This window comes from Ambystoma mexicanum, chromosome 5q (assembly GCF_040938575.1).
Source record: "Ambystoma mexicanum isolate Mex_15411 chromosome 5q, UKY_AmexF1_1, whole genome shotgun sequence".
Taxonomy (NCBI): Eukaryota; Metazoa; Chordata; class Amphibia; order Caudata; family Ambystomatidae; genus Ambystoma; species Ambystoma mexicanum.
This window is the reverse complement of record NC_090933.1, coordinates 386,290,113-386,312,442: the sequence shown is the minus strand read 5'-3', so window position 1 is coordinate 386,312,442 and position 22,330 is coordinate 386,290,113.

The window sequence follows — 22,330 nt, the reverse complement described above, 5'->3', positions numbered from 1 at the left end:
CAGGCAAATGTATCCATTCGGGAGAGAGATAGCAATAGGAAGGCTCTTTCTTCAGGCACAGTGGAGAGGGCTCAGAGAACTGCATGCCTGAGACATCTTTCCTCATCCCTCGCTCATCTTGTTCCCTAACTTCGTACTCTCTGCCAGACCGTGTTTCCTTTACTGCCAACCCTCCCATTTTTATTTCAACCTCACCCCTCGTCTTCCACCTACTACCTACTCTATTATGCTTCTCCTTTTTTCCTTTCTTCTATGGCCCTTTGAAAAGGTGCAAAGGCCTTGCTAAGCCCCATGAAGGAAATCTAACAACAAAAGATGTATTCCTAACTTATGGGAGGTGCTGTGAGACGAGTAAGAGTGGGTGCAGAGGTGATTGGGTTGTTGAGGTGGGAAAGGCCTTGGAAGCTGTGTGCAAAGATTGCAAGGACAAGATGCTTAGTGCCAGTTTGCATGTCACCCTGCAAGCTGGACCCTGTAGAATTGAGCTTTTGTGTAAACTAGAAACACATAGGTCAATAGACATTTTTTGGCTAAGTGCCATCACCCGGCCTAGGCAGTGCGGTTATTTGCCTGCCTGCCTGCTTGCTGCAACTGCTGCTTGCCCTTATATTACAGGTGTTGTGACTTTCTTTGAAAACTATTTTCATCGTTGAACCTGGAGTGAGGAGCAGAAAGTAGTCAAGTTAGCTGGACTGCAAACAGTGAATGAGAACCCTCATAATCCCGAAAGCACTTGGAGAGGAAGATAGGGCAAGAGTGGGAGCATTAGAGTGGATTGAGTGGTGTGAATGTCACTTGCCAGTGGTGCTTGCAAAATGCAGGGATGGTAGCAGTACCTGGCTGCGCTAGCTAGAGTTGAGGGAGAGGGCTATGTTGGGCATTCCATGCCTCCTTTTACATTATGGGATAGAGAGGCAGATAGTTTCAGGCAAGAGAGAAGTTGAGGGCTTTTTGATTTGATGGATACCCAGTGCAAAGGCCCTGTATCTCACAGCATTGCATGCTCTGTGTTTGCTAAAGCATTCAGTCCAGGTGCAATGCACTACTTTGCGTCCTGGAAACACTTGTTTAAAGGTACGTTATAAATGACTTATCATATCATCCACACAGCATGCAATGCTGCAAAGGCAGTACGTAGCCCGTAGTCCAGTCGATCACTGCACTCTCTCTAAACATGACTTAAAAATAAAAGTTTCCCCTTATGGGCTGCATTCCACCTACTCAATACCTCCACAGGGCCCCCCTTTTCACTCCTCACAGTCCCCTTTCCCCTCCTCTCCTTTCTGTATCCCACCCTCCACAACCCAAGGCCCTCCACAATTCTATGACACCCTCCCTCAGGGGGACTTTTTATCTTGCACTACCTCCCCTTACGCTGCTCTACCTCACCTCCCTCCCCGTTACCTGCACTACCCACTCCCCTACCCCTACCTACCATACCACAGACCACCCTTTATCTTGCCCTACCTCCTCTCCCAAGGGGACCCTGTAGCACCTTTCCCTCTCTACCCATGCCCCCTTAATCCTGCCCTACTTTACTCCTTCCCCTTTTTCCCTCTACAGGGAACTCTTTTCATTACTCATTACCACAGAACCTTTTAGAAGTCCTGGGGGTACTTGTAACAGTACAAGGAATTTAACCAACGATTCCTTTACAGATATGGGCCCCATGGCAGGATTTGAACCCAGTTCTTCAAAGCTGCACTGCAAGCACTTAACCACTACGCCACTGCAGTTAGTTGGTATACAGTGGAGCAGGGGGCCAGATGTCATATCTTCGTTGGCTTCATTGATCATGTTTCACAATGCAAACGGGTATGCTCCCATGGGCATGCAGGAGAAAGATATACATGCCAGAAACCTGCTCTCACAAGCTGAGAGGCCAGTGGCGCAAGTGATAAGTGCATGGTCTTGCAATGCAGGCGACCTGAGTTCTAATCCCACAATAGGTGTGTCATTCTTGTTTTTTCTTTTTTTTTCAGTGAAAATGAGTATTCAAGGCCCAGAGTGACCAGCCCACAACTAATCCCACACCAATACCTGCATTCCCATTAACCGTTGTGGCTTTGTTTTGTGCACTCTTGCCTTGGTAACCCCCATAGATAAGCTTGTCTCTCTGCTCCCAACTGACTGGAAAAAATGAGGGGGAAAAGTGAAACCTACGGCTCATGGTCAGTAAGATAATTGCGCTGGGCCTCAAACAGGACACCTTCTCGAGGTGCTGTCAGGTGACCACAGGCCCCTGCATAGCAAGCAAACCTGTATCAGCATCTCACCTGCAACTGAAGGTGTCACCTGCAGGCTACACATAGGATGGGGCAGTAGGTGCATTAACCCTTTGGCCTATTGGCCCTCCTTCCTCTGAGATCAAGAATCATAATTTTCATGATGCCTTCCTTTGGCACATTAGACCTAGCTTCCACCCCAGTTCAGAGGATGTTTAGTTTCACGGAGAGAGGCTAATCATTGGGAGGTATGAGCCACTAAAAGCTAAGCAGGTCATTAAGTCTTTGGCTTCGTCATGGGGGGGTTTGGGTGCATTCATATGCATTGGGCACGCTTCTGTCCTCTGCGGCTGTCTGTTTATTTATTGCTGCCTGCTAATAATTTTTCAAATGTAAACACTCTGCTCTGAAAGGTGAAAGATTTGACAGGCTCTTGATGTAGTGAGCCTTTCCCACTCATTGCCCTGGGGGTGAAAGTCATGGCACAGGGCTGCTTTCTGCCTTCAACTTTATCCATTTTGGAGAGGCTGGCTCTGCCACTGACCAGCAGGGCCTAATCCTGGAGTGCAACGGGGAGAGGTCTGCGCCCTGCGTCCTCCACGCGTCCCTAACGCTCCCAAACGCGACCACAGCCCTTACAGGCACAGCCCTATGTCCGATGAGCCTCTATGGTGCAGTCACCCATGCAGCTTAGGGTTAGGATCAGTGCTTGTCAGTGTAGGCCTTGCCACCCAGGTCCCGTAGAGTGTCACAGCCTGCGCCATAATCCCCTAGTGATGGTGACCATGGTGACAATGATCTTGCTGGAATACTGATGCCTTATTTTCCTCCCAGAAGCCCCAGGAGCCTAGTGAAATGAAGGGGTGTGCACCTCTCAGTGTCCTCTGTTTGCCCTCTGTCCAAGTGAAATTAGTTCTGGGATCTGCAGGCAAATGTATCCATTCGGGAGAGAGATAGCAATAGGAAGGCTCTTTCTTCAGGCACAGTGGAGAGGGCTCAGAGAACTGCATGCCTGAGACATCTTTCCTCATCCCTCGCTCATCTTGTTCCCTAACTTCGTACTCTCTGCCAGACCGTGTTTCCTTTACTGCCAACCCTCCCATTTTTATTTCAACCTCACCCCTCGTCTTCCACCTACTACCTACTCTATTATGCTTCTCCTTTTTTCCTTTCTTCTATGGCCCTTTGAAAAGGTGCAAAGGCCTTGCTAAGCCCCATGAAGGAAATCTAACAACAAAAGATGTATTCCTAACTTATGGGAGGTGCTGTGAGACGAGTAAGAGTGGGTGCAGAGGTGATTGGGTTGTTGAGGTGGGAAAGGCCTTGGAAGCTGTGTGCAAAGATTGCAAGGACAAGATGCTAAGTGCCAGTTTGCATGTCACCCTGCAAGCTGGACCCTGTAGAATTGAGCTTGTGTGTAAACTAGAAACACATAGGTCAATAGACATTTTTTGGCTGTTAAGTGCCATCACCCGGCCTAGGCAGTGCGGTTATTTGCCTGCCTGCCTGCTTGCTACAACTGCTGCTTGCCCTTATATTACAGGTGTTGTGACTTTCTTTGAAAACTATTTTCATCGTTGAACCTGGAGTGAGGAGCAGAAAGTAGTCAAGTTAGCTGGACTGCAAACAGTGAATGAGAACCCTCATAATCCCGAAAGCACTTGGAGAGGAAGATAGGGCAAGAGTGGGAGCATTAGAGTGGATTGAGTGGTGTGAATGTCACTTGCCAGTGGTGCTTGCAAAATGCAGGGATGGTAGCAGTACCTGGCTGCGCTAGCTAGAGTTGAGGGAGAGGGCTATGTTGGGCACTCCATGCCTCCTTTTACATTATGGGATAGAGAGGCAGATAGTTTCAGGCAAGAGAGAAGTTGAGGGCTTTTTGATTTGATGGATACCCAGTGCAAAGGCCCTGTATCTCACAGCATTGCATGCTCTGTGTTTGCTAAAGCATTCAGTCCAGGTGCAACACTTGTTTAAAGGTACGTTATAAATGACTTATCATATCATCCACACAGCATGCAATGCTGCAAAGGCAGTACGTAGCCCGTAGTCCAGTCGATCACTGCACTCTCTCTAAACATGACTTAAAAATAAAAGTTTCCCCTTATGGGCTGCATTCCACCTGCTCAATACCTCCACAGGGCCCCCCTTTTCACTCCTCACAGTCCCCTTTCCCTCCTCTCCTTTCTGTATCCCACCCTCCACAACCCAAGGCCCTCCACAATTCTATGACACCCTCCCCAGGGGGACTTTTTATCTTGCACTACCTCCCCTTACGCTGCTCTACCTCACCTCCCTCCCCGTTACCTGCACTACCCACTCCCCTACCCCTACCTACCATATCACAGACCACCCATTATCTTGCCCTACCTCCTCTCCCAAGGGGACCCTGTAGCACCTTTCCTTCTCTACCCATGCCCCCTTAATCCTGCCCTACTTTACTCCTTCCCCTTTTTCCCTCTACAGGGAACTCTTTTCATTACTCATTACCACAGAACCTTTTAGAAGTCCTGGGGGTACTTGTAACAGTACAAGGAATTTAACCAACGATTCCTTTACAGATATGGGCCCGATGGCAGGATTTGAACCCAGGTCTTCAAGGCTGCACTGCAAGCACTTAACCACTACGCCACTGCAGTTAGTTGGTATACAGTGGAGCAGGGGGCCAGATGTCATATCTTCGTTGGCTTCATTGATCATGTTTCACAATGCAAACGGGTATGCTCCCATGGGCATGCAGGAGAAAGATATACATGCCAGAAACCTGCTCTCACAAGCTGAGAGGCAAGTGATAAGTGCATGGTCTTGCAATGCAGGCGACCTGAGTTCTAATCCCACAATAGGTGTGTCATTCTTGTTTTTTCATTTTTTTCTGTGAAAATGAGTATTCAAGGCCCAGAGTGACCAGCCCACAACTAATCCCACACCAATACCTGCATTCCCATTAACCGTTGTGGCTTTGTTTTGTGCACTCTTGCCTTGGTAACCCCCATAGATAAGCTTGTCTCTCTCCTCCCAACTGACTGGAAAAAATGAGGGGGAAAAGTGAAACCTACGGCTCATGGTCAGTAAGATAATTGCGCTGGGCCTCAAACAGGACACCTTCTCGAGGTGCTGTCAGGTGACCACAGGCCCCTGCATAGCAAGCAAACCTGTATCAGCATCTCACCTGCAACTGAAGGTGTCACCTGCAGGCTACACATAGGATGGGGCAGTAGGTGCATTAACCCTTTGGCCTATTGGCCCTCCTTCCTCTGAGATCAAGAATCATAATTTTCATGATGCCTTCCTTTGGCACATTAGACCTAGCTTCCACCCCAGTTCAGAGGATGTTTAGTTTCACGGAGAGAGGCTAATCATTGGGAGGTATGAGCCACTAAAAGCTAAGCAGGTCATTAAGTCTTTGGCTTCGTCATGGGGGGGTTTGGGTGCATTCATATGCATTGGGCACGCTTCTGTCCTCTGCGGCTGTCTGTTTATTTATTGCTGCCTGGTAATAATTTTTCAAATGTAAACACTCTGCTCTGAAAGGTGAAAGATTTGACAGGCTCTTGATGTAGTGGGCCTTTCCCACTCATTGCCCTGGGGGTGAAAGTCATGGCACAGGGCTGCTTTCTGCCTTCAACTTTATCCATTTTGGAGAGGCTGGCTCTGCCACTGACCAGCAGGGCCTAATCCTGGAGTGCAACGGGGAGAGGTCTGCGCCCTGCGTCCTCCACGCGTCCCTAACGCTCCCAAACGCGACCACAGCCCTATGTCCGATGAGCCTCTATGGTGCAGTCACCCATGCAGCTTAGGGTTAGGATCAGTGCTTGTCAGTGTAGGCCTTGCCACCCAGGTCCCGTAGAGTGTCACAGCCTGCGCCATAATCCCCTAGTGATGGTGACCATGGTGACAATGATCTTGCTGGAATACTGATGCCTTATTTCCCTCCCAGAAGCCCCAGGAGCCTAGTGAAATGAAGGGGTGTGCACCTCTCAGTGTCCTCTGTTTGCCCTCTGTCCAAGTGAAATTAGTTCTGGGATCTGCAGGCAAATGTATCCATTCGGGAGAGAGATAGCAATAGGAAGGCTCTTTCTTCAGGCACAGTGGAGAGGGCTCAGAGAACTGCATGCCTGAGACATCTTTCCTCATCCCTCGCTCATCTTGTTCCCTAACTTCGTACTCTCTGCCAGACCGTGTTTCCTTTACTGCCAACCCTCCCATTTTTATTTCAACCTCACCCCTCGTCTTCCACCTACTACCTACTCTATTATGCTTCTCCTTTTTTCCTTTCTTCTATGGCCCTTTGAAAAGGTGCAAAGGCCTTGCTAAGCCCCATGAAGGAAATCTAACAACAAAAGATGTATTCCTAACTTATGGGAGGTGCTGTGAGACGAGTAAGAGTGGGTGCAGAGGTGATTGGGTTGTTGAGGTGGGAAAGGCCTTGGAAGCTGTGTGCAAAGATTGCAAGGACAAGATGCTAAGTGCCAGTTTGCATGTCACCCTGCAAGCTGGACCCTGTAGAATTGAGCTTGTGTGTAAACTAGAAACACATAGGTCAATAGACATTTTTTGGCTGTTAAGTGCCATCACCCGGCCTAGGCAGTGCGGTTATTTGCCTGCCTGCCTGCTTGCTGCAACTGCTGCTTGCCCTTATATTACAGGTGTTGTGACTTTCTTTGAAAACTATTTTCATCGTTGAACCTGGAGTGAGGAGCAGAAAGTAGTCATGTTAGCTGGACTGCAAACAGTGAATGAGAACCCTCATAATCCCGAAAGCACTTGGAGAGGAAGATAGGGCAAGAGTGGGAGCATTAGAGTGGATTGAGTGGTGTGAATGTCACTTGCCAGTGGTGCTTGCAAAATGCAGGGATGGTAGCAGTACCTGGCTGCGCTAGCTAGAGTTGAGGGAGAGGGCTATGTTGGGCATTCCATGCCTCCTTTTACATTATGGGATAGAGAGGCAGATAGTTTCAGGCAAGAGAGAAGTTGAGGGCTTTTTGATTTGATGGATACCCAGTGCAAAGGCCCTGTATCTCACAGCATTGCATGCTCTGTGTTTGCTAAAGCATTCAGTCCAGGTGCAATGCACTACTTTGCGTCCTGGAAACACTTGCTTAAAGGTACGTTATAAATGACTTATCATATCATCCACACAGCATGCAATGCTGCAAAGGCAGTACGTAGCCCGTAGTCCAGTCGATCACTGCACTCTCTCTAAACATGACTTAAAAATAAAAGTTTCCCCTTATGGGCTGCATTCCACCTGCTCAATACCTCCACAGGGCCCCCCTTTTCACTCCTCACAGTCCCCTTTCCCTCCTCTCCTTATCCCACCCTCCACAACCAAAGGCCCTCCACAATTCTATGACACCCTCCCCAGGGGGACTTTTTATCTTGCACTACCTCCCCTTACGCTGCTCTACCTCACCTCCCTCCCCGTTACCTGCACTACCCACTCCCCTACCCCTACCTACCATACCACAGACCACCCTTTATCTTGCCCTACCTCCTCGCCCAAGGGGACCCTGTAGCACCTTTCCCTCTCTACCCATGCCCCCTTAATCCTGCCCTACTTTACTCCTTCCCCTTTTTCCCTCTACAGGGAACTCTTTTCATTACTCATTACCACAGAACCTTTTAGAAGTCCTGGGGGTACTTGTAACAGTACAAGGAATTTAACCAACGATTCCTTTACAGATATGGGCCCGATGGCAGGATTTGAACCCAGGTCTTCAAGGCTGCACTGCAAGCACTTAACCACTACGCCACTGCAGTTAGTTGGTATACAGTGGAGCAGGGGGCCAGATGTCATATCTTCGTTGGCTTCATTGATCATGTTTCACAATGCAAACGGGTATGCTCCCATGGGCATGCAGGAGAAAGATATACATGCCAGAAACCTGCTCTCACAAGCTGAGAGGCCAGTGGCGCAAGTGATAAGTGCATGGTCTTGCAATGCAGGCGACCTGAGTTCTAATCCCACAATAGGTGTGTCATTTTTGTTTTTTCATTTTTTTCTGTGAAAATGAGTATTCAAGGCCCAGAGTGACCAGCCCACAACTAATCCCACACCAATACCTGCATTCCCATTAACCGTTGTGGCTTTGTTTTGTGCACTCTTGCCTTGGTAACCCCCATAGATAAGCTTGTCTCTCTCCTCCCAACTGACTGGAAAAAATGAGGGGGAAAAGTGAAACCTACGGCTCATGGTCAGTAAGATAATTGCGCTGGGCCTCAAACAGGACACCTTCTCGAGGTGCTGTCAGGTGACCACAGGCCCCTGCATAGCAAGCAAACCTGTATCAGCATCTCACCTGCAACTGAAGGTGTCACCTGCAGGCTACACATAGGATGGGGCAGTAGGTGCATTAACCCTTTGGCCTATTGGCCCTCCTTCCTCTGAGATCAAGAATCATAATTTTCATGATGCCTTCCTTTGGCACATTAGACCTAGCTTCCACCCCAGTTCAGAGGATGTTTAGTTTCACGGAGAGAGGCTAATCATTGGGAGGTCTGAGCCACTAAAAGCTAAGCAGGTCATTAAGTCTTTGGCTTCGTCATGGGGGGGTTTGGGTGCATTCATATGCATTGGGCACGCTTCTGTCCTCTGCGGCTGTCTGTTTATTTATTGCTGCCTGGTAATAATTTTTCAAATGTAAACACTCTGCTCTGAAAGGTGAAAGATTTGACAGGCTCTTGATGTAGTGGGCCTTTCCCACTCATTGCCCTGGGGGTGAAAGTCATGGCACAGGGCTGCTTTCTGCCTTCAACTTTATCCATTTTGGAGAGGCTGGCTCTGCCACTGACCAGCAGGGCCTAATCCTGGAGTGCAACGGGGAGAGGTCTGCGCCCTGCGTCCTCCACGCGTCCCTAACGCTCCCAAACGCGACCACAGCCCTATGTCCGATGAGCCTCTATGGTGCAGTCACCCATGCAGCTTAGGGTTAGGATCAGTGCTTGTCAGTGTAGGCCTTGCCACCCAGGTCCCGTAGAGTGTCACAGCCTGCGCCATAATCCCCTAGTGATGGTGACCATGGTGACAATGATCTTGCTGGAATACTGATGCCTTATTTCCCTCCCAGAAGCCCCAGGAGCCTAGTGAAATGAAGGGGTGTACACCTCTCAGTGTCCTCTGTTTGCCCTCTGTCCAAGTGAAATTAGTTCTGGGATCTGCAGGCAAATGTATCCATTCGGGAGAGAGATAGCAATAGGAAGGCTCTTTCTTCAGGCACAGTGGAGAGGGCTCAGAGAACTGCATGCCTGAGACATCTTTCCTCATCCCTCGCTCATCTTGTTCCCTAACTTCGTACTCTCTGCCAGACCGTGTTTCCTTTACTGCCAACCCTCCCATTTTTATTTCAACCTCACCCCTCGTCTTCCACCTACTACCTACTCTATTATGCTTCTCCTTTTTCCCTTTCTTCTATGGCCCTTTGAAAAGGTGCAAAGGCCTTGCTAAGCCCCATGAAGGAAATCTAACAACAAAAGATGTATTCCTAACTTATGGGAGGTGCTGTGAGACGAGTAAGAGTGGGTGCAGAGGTGATTGGGTTGTTGAGGTGGGAAAGGCCTTGGAAGCTGTGTGCAAAGATTGCAAGGACAAGATGCTAAGTGCCAGTTTGCATGTCACCCTGCAAGCTGGACCCTGTAGAATTGAGCTTTTGTGTAAACTAGAAACACATAGGTCAATAGACATTTTTTGGCTGTTAAGTGCCATCACCCGGCCTAGGCAGTGCGGTTATTTGCCTGCCTGCCTGCTTGCTGCAACTGCTGCTTGCCCTTATATTACAGGTGTTGTGACTTTCTTTGAAAACTATTTTCATCGTTGAACCTGGAGTGAGGAGCGGAAAGTAGTCAAGTTAGCTGGACTGCAAACAGTGAATGAGAACCCTCATAATCCCGAAAGCACTTGGAGAGGAAGATAGGGCAAGAGTGGGAGCATTAGAGTGGATTGAGTGGTGTGAATGTCACTTGCCAGTGGTGCTTGCAAAATGCAGGGATGGTAGCAGTACCTGGCTGCGCTAGCTAGAGTTGAGGGAGAGGGCTATGTTGGGCATTCCATGCCTCCTTTTACATTATGGGATAGAGAGGCAGATAGTTTCAGGCAAGAGAGAAGTTGAGGGCTTTTTGATTTGATGGATACCCAGTGCAAAGGCCCTGTATCTCACAGCATTGCATGCTCTGTGTTTGCTAAAGCATTCAGTCCAGGTGCAATACACTACGTCCTGGAAACACTTGTTTAAAGGTACGTTATAAATGACTTATCATATCATCCACACAGCATGCAATGCTGCAAAGGCAGTACGTAGCCCGTAGTCCAGTCGATCACTGCACACTCTCTAAACATGACTTAGAAATAAAAGTTTCCTCTTATGGGCTGCATTCCACCTGCTCAATACCTCCACAGGGCCCCCCTTTTCACTCCTCACAGTCCCCTTTCCCTCCTCTCCGTTCTGTATCCCACCCTCCACAACACAAGGCCCTCCACAATTCTATGACACCCTCCCTCAGGGGCACTTTTTATCTTGCACTACCTCCCCTTACGCTGCTCTACCTCACCTCCCTCCCCGTTACCTGCACTACCCACTCCCCTACCCCTACCTACCATACCACAGACCACCCTTTCTCTTGCCCTACCTCCTCTCCCAAGGGGACCCTGTAGCACCTTTCCCTCTCTACCCATGCCCCCTTAATCCTGCCCTACTTTACTCCTTCTCCTTTTTCCCTCTACAGGGAACTCTTTTCATTACTCATTACCACAGAACCTTTTAGAAGTCCTGGGGGTACTTGTAACAGTACAAGGAATTTAACCAACGATTCCTTTACAGATATGGGCCCGATGGCAGGATTTGAACCCAGGTCTTCAAGGCTGCACTGCAAGCACTTAACCACTACGCCACTGCAGTTAGTTGGTATACAGTGGAGCAGGGGGCCAGATGTCATATCTTCGTTGGCTTCATTGATCATGTTTCACAATGCAAACGGGTATGCTCCCATGGGCATGCAGGAGAAAGATATACATGCCAGAAACCTGCTCTCACAAGCTGAGAGGCCAGTGGCGCAAGTGATAAGTGCATGGTCTTGCAATGCAGGCGACCTGAGTTCTAATCCCACAATAGGTGTGTCATTCTTGTTTTTTCTTTTTTTTCTGTGAAAATGAGTATTCAAGGCCCAGAGTGACCAGCCCACAACTAATCCCACACCAATACCTTCATTCCCATTAACCGTTGTGGCTTTGTTTTGTGCACTCTTGCCTTGGTAACCCCCATAGATAAGCTTGTCTCTCTGCTCCCAACTGACTGGAAAAAATGAGGGGGAAAAGTGAAACCTACGGCTCATGGTCAGTAAGATAATTGCGCTGGGCCTCAAACAGGACACCTTCTCGAGGTGCTGTCAGGTGACCACAGGCCCCTGCATAGCAAGCAAACCTGTATCAGCATCTCACCTGCAACTGAAGGTGTCACCTGCAGGCTACACATAGGATGGGGCAGTAGGTGCATTAACCCTTTGGCCTATTGGCCCTCCTTCCTCTGAGATCAAGAATCATAATTTTCATGATGCCTTCCTTTGGCACATTAGACCTAGCTTCCACCCCAGTTCAGAGGATGTTTAGTTTCACGGAGAGAGGCTAATCATTGGGAGGTATGAGCCACTAAAAGCTAAGCAGGTCATTAAGTCTTTGGCTTCGTCATGGGGGGGTTTGGGTGCATTCATATGCATTGGGCACGCTTCTGTCCTCTGCGGCTGTCTGTTTATTTATTGCTGCCTGGTAATAATTTTTCAAATGTAAACACTCTGCTCTGAAAGGTGAAAGATTTGACAGGCTCTTGATGTAGTGGGCCTTTCCCACTCATTGCCCTGGGGGTGAAAGTCATGGCACAGGGCTGCTTTCTGCCTTCAACTTTATCCATTTTGGAGAGGCTGGCTCCGCCACTGACCAGCAGGGCCTAATCCTGGAGTGCAACGGGGAGAGGTCTGCGCCCTGCGTCCTCCACGCGTCCCTAACGCTCCCAAACGCGACCACAGCCCTATGTCCGATGAGCCTCTATGGTGCAGTCACCCATGCAGCTTAGGGTTAGGATCAGTGCTTGTCAGTGTAGGCCTTGCCACCCAGGTCCCGTAGAGTGTCACAGCCTGCGCCATAATCCCCTAGTGATGGTGACCATGGTGACAATGATCTTGCTGGAATACTGATGCCTTATTTCCCTCCCAGAAGCCCCAGGAGCCTAGTGAAATGAAGGGGTGTGCACCTCTCAGTGTCCTCTGTTTGCCCTCTGTCCAAGTGAAATTAGTTCTGGGATCTGCAGGCAAATGTATCCATTCGGGAGAGAGATAGCAATAGGAAGGCTCTTTCTTCAGGCACAGTGGAGAGGGCTCAGAGAACTGCATGCCTGAGACATCTTTCCTCATCCCTCGCTCATCTTGTTCCCTAACTTCGTACTCTCTGCCAGACCGTGTTTCCTTTACTGCCAACCCTCCCATTTGTATTTCAACCTCACCCCTCGTCTTCCACCTACTACCTACTCTATTATGCTTCTCCTTTTTTCCTTTCTTCTATGGCCCTTTGAAAAGGTGCAAAGGCCTTGCTAAGCCCCATGAAGGAAATCTAACAACAAAAGATGTATTCCTAACTTATGGGAGGTGCTGTGAGACGAGTAAGAGTGGGTGCAGAGGTGATTGGGTTGTTGAGGTGGGAAAGGCCTTGGAAGCTGTGTGCAAAGATTGCAAGGACAAGATGCTAAGTGCCAGTTTGCATGTCACCCTGCAAGCTGGACCCTGTAGAATTGAGATTGTGTGTAAACTAGAAACACATAGATCAATAGACATTTTTTGGCTGTTAAGTGCCATCACCCGGCCTAGGCAGTGCGGTTATTTGCCTGCCTGCCTGCTTGCTGCAACTGCTGCTTGCCCTTATATTACAGGTGTTGTGACTTTCTTTGAAAACTATTTTCATCGTTGAACCTGGAGTGAGGAGCAGAAAGTAGTCATGTTAGCTGGACTGCAAACAGTGAATGAGAACCCTCATAATCCCGAAAGCACTTGGAGAGGAAGATAGGGCAAGAGTGGGAGCATTAGAGTGGATTGAGTGGTGTGAATGTCACTTGCCAGTGGTGCTTGCAAAATGCAGGGATGGTAGCAGTACCTGGCTGCGCTAGCTAGAGTTGAGGGAGAGGGCTATGTTGGGCATTCCATGCCTCCTTTTACATTATGGGATAGAGAGGCAGATAGTTTCAGGCAAGAGAGAAGTTGAGGGCTTTTTGATTTGATGGATACCCAGTGCAAAGGCCCTGTATCTCACAGCATTGCATGCTCTGTGTTTGCTAAAGCATTCAGTCCAGGTGCAATGCACTACTTTGCGTCCTGGAAACACTTGCTTAAAGGTACGTTATAAATGACTTATCATATCATCCACACAGCATGCAATGCTGCAAAGGCAGTACGTAGCCCGTAGTCCAGTCGATCACTGCACTCTCTCTAAACATGACTTAAAAATAAAAGTTTCCCCTTATGGGCTGCATTCCACCTGCTCAATACCTCCACAGGGCCCCCCTTTTCACTCCTCACAGTCCCCTTTCCCTCCTCTCCTTATCCCACCCTCCACAACCAAAGGCCCTCCACAATTCTATGACACCCTCCCCAGGGGGACTTTTTATCTTGCACTACCTCCCCTTACGCTGCTCTACCCACTCCCCTACCCCTACCTACCATACCACAGACCACCCATTATCTTGCCCTACCTCCTCTCCCAAGGGGACTCTGTAGCACCTTTCCCTCTCTACCCATGCCCCCTTAATCCTGCCCTACTTTACTCCTTCCCCTTTTTCCCTCTACAGGGAACTCTTTTCATTACTCATTACCACAGAACCTTTTAGAAGTCCTGGGGGTACTTGTAACAGTACAAGGAATTTAACCAACGATTCCTTTACAGATATGGGCCCGATGGCAGGATTTGAACCCAGGTCTTCAAGGCTGCACTGCAAGCACTTAACCACTACGCCACTGCAGTTAGTTGGTATACAGTGGAGCAGGGGGCCAGATGTCATATCTTCGTTGGCTTCATTGATCATGTTTCACAATGCAAACGGGTATGCTCCCATGGGAATGCAGGAGAAAGATATACATGCCAGAAACCTGCTCTCACAAGCTGAGAGGCCAGTGGCGCAAGTGATAAGTGCATGGTCTTGCAATGCAGGCGACCTGAGTTCTAATCCCACAATAGGTGTGTCATTCTTGTTATTTCTTTTTTTTCAGTGAAAATGAGTATTCAAGGCCCAGAGTGACCAGCCCACAACTAATCCCACACCAATACCTGCATTCCCATTAACCGTTGTGGCTTTGTTTTGTGCACTCTTGCCTTGGTAACCCCCATAGATAAGCTTGTCTCTCTGCTCCCAACTGACTGGAAAAAATGAGGGGGAAAAGTGAAACCTACGGCTCATGGTCAGTAAGATAATTGCGCTGGGCCTCAAACAGGACACCTTCTCGAGGTGCTGTCAGGTGACCACAGACCCCTGCATAGCAAGCAAACCTGTATCAGCATCTCACCTGCAACTGAAGGTGTCACCTGCAGGCTACACATAGGATGGGGCAGTAGGTGCATTAACCCTTTGGCCTATTGGCCCTCCTTCCTCTGAGATCAAGAATCATAATTTTCATGATGCCTTCCTTTGGCACATTAGACCTAGCTTCCACCCCAGTTCAGAGGATGTTTAGTTTCACGGAGAGAGGCTAATCATTGGGAGGTATGAGCCACTAAAAGCTAAGCAGGTCATTAAGTCTTTGGCTTCGTCATGGGGGGGTTTGGGTGCATTCATATGCATTGGGCACGCTTCTGTCCTCTGCGGCTGTCTGTTTATTTATTGCTGCCTGGTAATAATTTTTCAAATGTAAACACTCTGCTCTGAAAGGTGAAAGATTTGACAGGCTCTTGATGTAGTGGGCCTTTCCCACTCATTGCCCTGGGGGTGAAAGTCATGGCACAGGGCTGCTTTCTGCCTTCAACTTTATCCATTTTGGAGAGGCTGGCTCTGCCACTGACCAGCAGGGCCTAATCCTGGAGTGCAACGGGGAGAGGTCTGCGCCCTGCGTCCTCCACGCGTCCCTAACGCTCCCAAACGCGACCACAGCCCTATGTCCGATGAGCCTCTATGGTGCAGTCACCCATGCAGCTTAGGGTTAGGATCAGTGCTTGTCAGTGTAGGCCTTGCCACCCAGGTCCCGTAGAGTGTCACAGCCTGCGCCATAATCCCCTAGTGATGGTGACCATGGTGACAATGATCTTGCTGGAATACTGATGCCTTATTTCCCTCCCAGAAGCCCCAGGAGCCTAGTGAAATGAAGGGGTGTGCACCTCTCAGTGTCCTCTGTTTGCCCTCTGTCCAAGTGAAATTAGTTCTGGGATCTGCAGGCAAATGTATCCATTCGGGAGAGAGATAGCAATAGGAAGGCTCTTTCTTCAGGCACAGTGGAGAGGGCTCAGAGAACTGCATGCCTGAGACATCTTTCCTCATCCCTCGCTCATCTTGTTCCCTAACTTCGTACTCTCTGCCAGACCGTGTTTCCTTTACTGCCAACCCTCCCATTTTTATTTCAACCTCACCCCTCGTCTTCCACCTACTACCTACTCTATTATGCTTCTCCTTTTTTCCTTTCTTCTATGGCCCTTTGAAAAGGTGCAAAGGCCTTGCTAAGCCCCATGAAGGAAATCTAACAACAAAAGATGTATTCCTAACTTATGGGAGGTGCTGTGAGACGAGTAAGAGTGGGTGCAGAGGTGATTGGGTTGTTGAGGTGGGAAAGGCCTTGGAAGCTGTGTGCAAAGATTGCAAGGACAAGATGCTAAGTGCCAGTTTGCATGTCACCCTGCAAGCTGGACCCTGTAGAATTGAGCTTGTGTGTAAACTAGAAACACATAGGTCAATAGACATTTTTTGGCTGTTAAGTGCCATCACCCGGCCTAGGCAGTGCGGTTATTTGCCTGCCTGCCTGCTTGCTGCAACTGCTGCTTGCCCTTATATTACAGGTGTTGTGACTTTCTTTGAAAACTATTTTCATCGTTGAACCTGGAGTGAGGAGCAGAAAGTAGTCATGTTAGCTGGACTGCAAACAGTGAATGAGAACCCTCATAATCCCGAAAGCACTTGGAGAGGAAGATAGGGCAAGAGTGGGAGCATTAGAGTGGATTGAGTGGTGTGAATGTCACTTGCCAGTGGTGCTTGCAAAATGCAGGGATGGTAGCAGTACCTGGCTGCGCTAGCTAGAGTTGAGGGAGAGGGCTATGTTGGGCATTCCATGCCTCCTTTTACATTATGGGATAGAGAGGCAGATAGTTTCAGGCAAGAGAGAAGTTGAGGGCTTTTTGATTTGATGGATACCCAGTGCAAAGGCCCTGTATCTCACAGCATTGCATGCTCTGTGTTTGCTAAAGCATTCAGTCCAGGTGCAACACTTGTTTAAAGGTACGTTATAAATGACTTATCATATCATCCACACAGCATGCAATGCTGCAAAGGCAGTACGTAGCCCGTAGTCCAGTCGATCACTGCACTCTCTCTAAACATGACTTAAAAATAAAAGTTTCCCCTTATGGGCTGCATTCCACCTGCTCAATACCTCCACAGGGCCCCCCTTTTCACTCCTCACAGTCCCCTTTCCCTCCTCTCCTTTCTGTATCCCACCCTCCACAACCCAAGGCCCTCCACAATTCTATGACACCCTCCCCAGGGGGACTTTTTATCTTGCACTACCTCCCCTTACGCTGCTCTACCCACTCCCCTACCCCTACCTACCATACCACAGACCACCCATTATCTTGCCCTACCTCCTCTCCCAAGGGGACCCTGTAGCACCTTTCCCTCTCTACCCATGCCCCCTTAATCCTGCCCTACTTTACTCCTTCCCCTTTTTCCCTCTACAGGGAACTCTTTTCATTACTCATTACCACAGAACCTTTTAGAAGTCCTGGGGGTACTTGTAACAGTACAAGGAATTTAACCAACGATTCCTTTACAGATATGGGCCCGATGGCAGGATTTGAACCCAGGTCTTCAAGGCTGCACTGCAAGCACTTAACCACTACGCCACTGCAGTTAGTTGGTATACAGTGGAGCAGGGGGCCAGATGTCATATCTTCGTTGGCTTCATTGATCATGTTTCACAATGCAAACGGGTATGCTCCCATGGGAATGCAGGAGAAAGATATACATGCCAGAAACCTGCTCTCACAAGCTGAGAGGCCAGTGGCGCAAGTGATAAGTGCATGGTCTTGCAATGCAGGCGACCTGAGTTCTAATCCCACAATAGGTGTGTCATTCTTGTTTTTTCTTTTTTTTCTGTGAAAATGAGTATTCAAGGCCCAGAGTGACCAGCCCACAACTAATCCCACACCAATACCTGCATTCCCATTAACCGTTGTGGCTTTGTTTTGTGCACTCTTGCCTTGGTAACCCCCATAGATAAGCTTGTCTCTCTGCTCCCAACTGACTGGAAAAAATGAGGGGGAAAAGTGAAACCTACGGCTCATGGTCAGTAAGATAATTGCGCTGGGCCTCAAACAGGACACCTTCTCGAGGTGCTGTCAGGTGACCACAGACCCCTGCATAGCAAGCAAACCTGTATCAGCATCTCACCTGCAACTGAAGGTGTCACCTGCAGGCTACACATAGGATGGGGCAGTAGGTGCATTAACCCTTTGGCCTATTGGCCCTCCTTCCTCTGAGATCAAGAATCATAATTTTCATGATGCCTTCCTTTGGCACATTAGACCTAGCTTCCACCCCAGTTCAGAGGATGTTTAGTTTCACGGAGAGAGGCTAATCATTGGGAGGTATGAGCCACTAAAAGCTAAGCAGGTCATTAAGTCTTTGGCTTCGTCATGGGGGGGTTTGGGTGCATTCATATGCATTGGGCACGCTTCTGTCCTCTGCGGCTGTCTGTTTATTTATTGCTGCCTGGTAATAATTTTTCAAATGTAAACACTCTGCTCTGAAAGGTGAAAGATTTGACAGGCTCTTGATGTAGTGGGCCTTTCCCACTCATTGCCCTGGGGGTGAAAGTCATGGCACAGGGCTGCTTTCTGCCTTCAACTTTATCCATTTTGGAGAGGCTGGCTCCGCCACTGACCAGCAGGGCCTAATCCTGGAGTGCAACGGGGAGAGGTCGGGCCCTGCGTCCTCCACGCGTCCCTAACGCTCCCAAACGCGACCACAGCCCTATGTCCGATGAGCCTCTATGGTGCAGTCACCCATGCAGCTTAGGGTTAGGATCAGTGCTTGTCAGTGTAGGCCTTGCCACCCAGGTCCCGTAGAGTGTCACAGCCTGCGCCATAATCCCCTAGTGATGGTGACCATGGTGACAATGATCTTGCTGGAATACTGATGCCTTATTTCCCTCCCAGAAGCCCCAGGAGCCTAGTGAAATGAAGGGGTGTGCACCTCTCAGTGTCCTCTGTTTGCCCTCTGTCCAAGTGAAATTAGTTCTGGGATCTGCAGGCAAATGTATCCATTCGGGAGAGAGATAGCAATAGAAAGGCTCTTTCTTCAGGCACAGTGGAGAGGGCTCAGAGAACTGCATGCCTGAGACATCTTTCCTCATCCCTCGCTCATCTTGTTCCCTAACTTCGTACTCTCTGCCAGACCGTGTTTCCTTTACTGCCAACCCTCCCATTTTTATTTCAACCTCACCCCTCGTCTTCCACCTACTACCTACTCTATTATGCTTCTCCTTTTTTCCTTTCTTCTATGGCCCTTTGAAAAGGTGCAAAGGCCTTGCTAAGCCCCATGAAGGAAATCTAACAACAAAAGATGTATTCCTAACTTATGGGAGGTGCTGTGAGACGAGTAAGAGTGGGTGCAGAGGTGATTGGGTTGTTGAGGTGGGAAAGGCCTTGGAAGCTGTGTGCAAAGATTGCAAGGACAAGATGCTAAGTGCCAGTTTGCATGTCACCCTGCAAGCTGGACCCTGTAGAATTGAGCTTGTGTGTAAACTAGAAACACATAGGTCAATAGACATTTTTTGGCTGTTAAGTGCCATCACCCGGCCTAGGCAGTGCGGTTATTTGCCTGCCTGCCTGCTTGCTGCAACTGCTGCTTGTCCTTATATTACAGGTGTTGTGACTTTCTTTGAAAACTATTTTCATCGTTGAACCTGGAGTGAGGAGCAGAAAGTAGTCATGTTAGCTGGACTGCAAACAGTGAATGAGAACCCTCATAATCCCGAAAGCACTTGGAGAGGAAGATAGGGCAAGAGTGGGAGCATTAGAGTGGATTGAGTGGTGTGAATGTCACTTGCCAGTGGTGCTTGCAAAATGCAGGGATGGTAGCAGTACCTGGCTGCGCTAGCTAGAGTTGAGGGAGAGGGCTATGTTGGGCATTCCATGCCTCCTTTTACATTATGGGATAGAGAGGCAGATAGTTTCAGGCAAGAGAGAAGTTGAGGGCTTTTTGATTTGATGGATACCCAGTGCAAAGGCCCTGTATCTCACAGCATTGCATGCTCTGTGTTTGCTAAAGCATTCAGTCCAGGTGCAATGCACTACTTTGCGTCCTGGAAACACTTGCTTAAAGGTACGTTATAAATGACTTATCATATCATCCACACAGCATGCAATGCTGCAAAGGCAGTACGTAGCCCGTAGTCCAGTCGATCACTGCACTCTCTCTAAACATGACTTAAAAATAAAAGTTTCCCCTTATGGGCTGCATTCCACCTGCTCAATACCTCCACAGGGCCCCCCTTTTCACTCCTCACAGTCCCCTTTCCCTCCTCTCCTTATCCCACCCTCCACAACCAAAGGCCCTCCACAATTCTATGACACCCTCCCCAGGGGGACTTTTTATCTTGCACTACCTCCCCTTACGCTGCTCTACCCACTCCCCTACCCCTACCTACCATACCACAGACCACCCATTATCTTGCCCTACCTCCTCTCCCAAGGGGACCCTGTAGCACCTTTCCCTCTCTACCCATGCCCCCTTAATCCTGCCCTACTTTACTCCTTCCCCTTTTTCCCTCTACAGGGAACTCTTTTCATTACTCATTACCACAGAACCTTTTAGAAGTCCTGGGGGTACTTGTAACAGTACAAGGAATTTAACCAACGATTCCTTTACAGATATGGGCCCGATGGCAGGATTTGAACCCAGGTCTTCAAGGCTGCACTGCAAGCACTTAACCACTACGCCACTGCAGTTAGTTGGTATACAGTGGAGCAGGGGGCCAGATGTCATATCTTCGTTGGCTTCATTGATCATGTTTCACAATGCAAACGGGTATGCTCCCATGGGAATGCAGGAGAAAGATATACATGCCAGAAACCTGCTCTCACAAGCTGAGAGGCCAGTGGCGCAAGTGATAAGTGCATGGTCTTGCAATGCAGGCGACCTGAGTTCTAATCCCACAATAGGTGTGTCATTCTTGTTATTTCTTTTTTTTCAGTGAAAATGAGTATTCAAGGCCCAGAGTGACCAGCCCACAACTAATCCCACACCAATACCTGCATTCCCATTAACCGTTGTGGCTTTGTTTTGTGCACTCTTGCCTTGGTAACCCCCATAGATAAGCTTGTCTCTCTGCTCCCAACTGACTGGAAAAAATGAGGGGGAAAAGTGAAACCTACGGCTCATGGTCAGTAAGATAATTGCGCTGGGCCTCAAACAGGACACCTTCTCGAGGTGCTGTCAGGTGACCACAGACCCCTGCATAGCAAGCAAACCTGTATCAGCATCTCACCTGCAACTGAAGGTGTCACCTGCAGGCTACACATAGGATGGGGCAGTAGGTGCATTAACCCTTTGGCCTATTGGCCCTCCTTCCTCTGAGATCAAGAATCATAATTTTCATGATGCCTTCCTTTGGCACATTAGACCTAGCTTCCACCCCAGTTCAGAGGATGTTTAGTTTCACGGAGAGAGGCTAATCATTGGGAGGTATGAGCCACTAAAAGCTAAGCAGGTCATTAAGTCTTTGGCTTCGTCATGGGGGGGTTTGGGTGCATTCATATGCATTGGGCACGCTTCTGTCCTCTGCGGCTGTCTGTTTATTTATTGCTGCCTGGTAATAATTTTTCAAATGTAAACACTCTGCTCTGAAAGGTGAAAGATTTGACAGGCTCTTGATGTAGTGGGCCTTTCCCACTCATTGCCCTGGGGGTGAAAGTCATGGCACAGGGCTGCTTTCTGCCTTCAACTTTATCCATTTTGGAGAGGCTGGCTCTGCCACTGACCAGCAGGGCCTAATCCTGGAGTGCAACGGGGAGAGGTCTGCGCCCTGCGTCCTCCACGCGTCCCTAACGCTCCCAAACGCGACCACAGCCCTATGTCCGATGAGCCTCTATGGTGCAGTCACCCATGCAGCTTAGGGTTAGGATCAGTGCTTGTCAGTGTAGGCCTTGCCACCCAGGTCCCGTAGAGTGTCACAGCCTGCGCCATAATCCCCTAGTGATGGTGACCATGGTGACAATGATCTTGCTGGAATACTGATGCCTTATTTCCCTCCCAGAAGCCCCATGAGCCTAGTGAAATGAAGGGGTGTGCACCTCTCAGTGTCCTCTGTTTGCCCTCTGTCCAAGTGAAATTAGTTCTGGGATCTGCAGGCAAATGTATCCATTCGGGAGAGAGATAGCAATAGGAAGGCTCTTTCTTCAGGCACAGTGGAGAGGGCTCAGAGAACTGCATGCCTGAGACATCTTTCCTCATCCCTCGCTCATCTTGTTCCCTAACTTCGTACTCTCTGCCAGACCGTGTTTCCTTTACTGCCAACCCTCCCATTTTTATTTCAACCTCACCCCTCGTCTTCCACCTACTACCTACTCTATTATGCTTCTCCTTTTTTCCTTTCTTCTATGGCCCTTTGAAAAGGTGCAAAGGCCTTGCTAAGCCCCATGAAGGAAATCTAACAACAAAAGATGTATTCCTAACTTATGGGAGGTGCTGTGAGACGAGTAAGAGTGGGTGCAGAGGTGATTGGGTTGTTGAGGTGGGAAAGGCCTTGGAAGCTGTGTGCAAAGATTGCAAGGACAAGATGCTAAGTGCCAGTTTGCATGTCACCCTGCAAGCTGGACCCTGTAGAATTGAGCTTGTGTGTAAACTAGAAACACATAGGTCAATAGACATTTTTTGGCT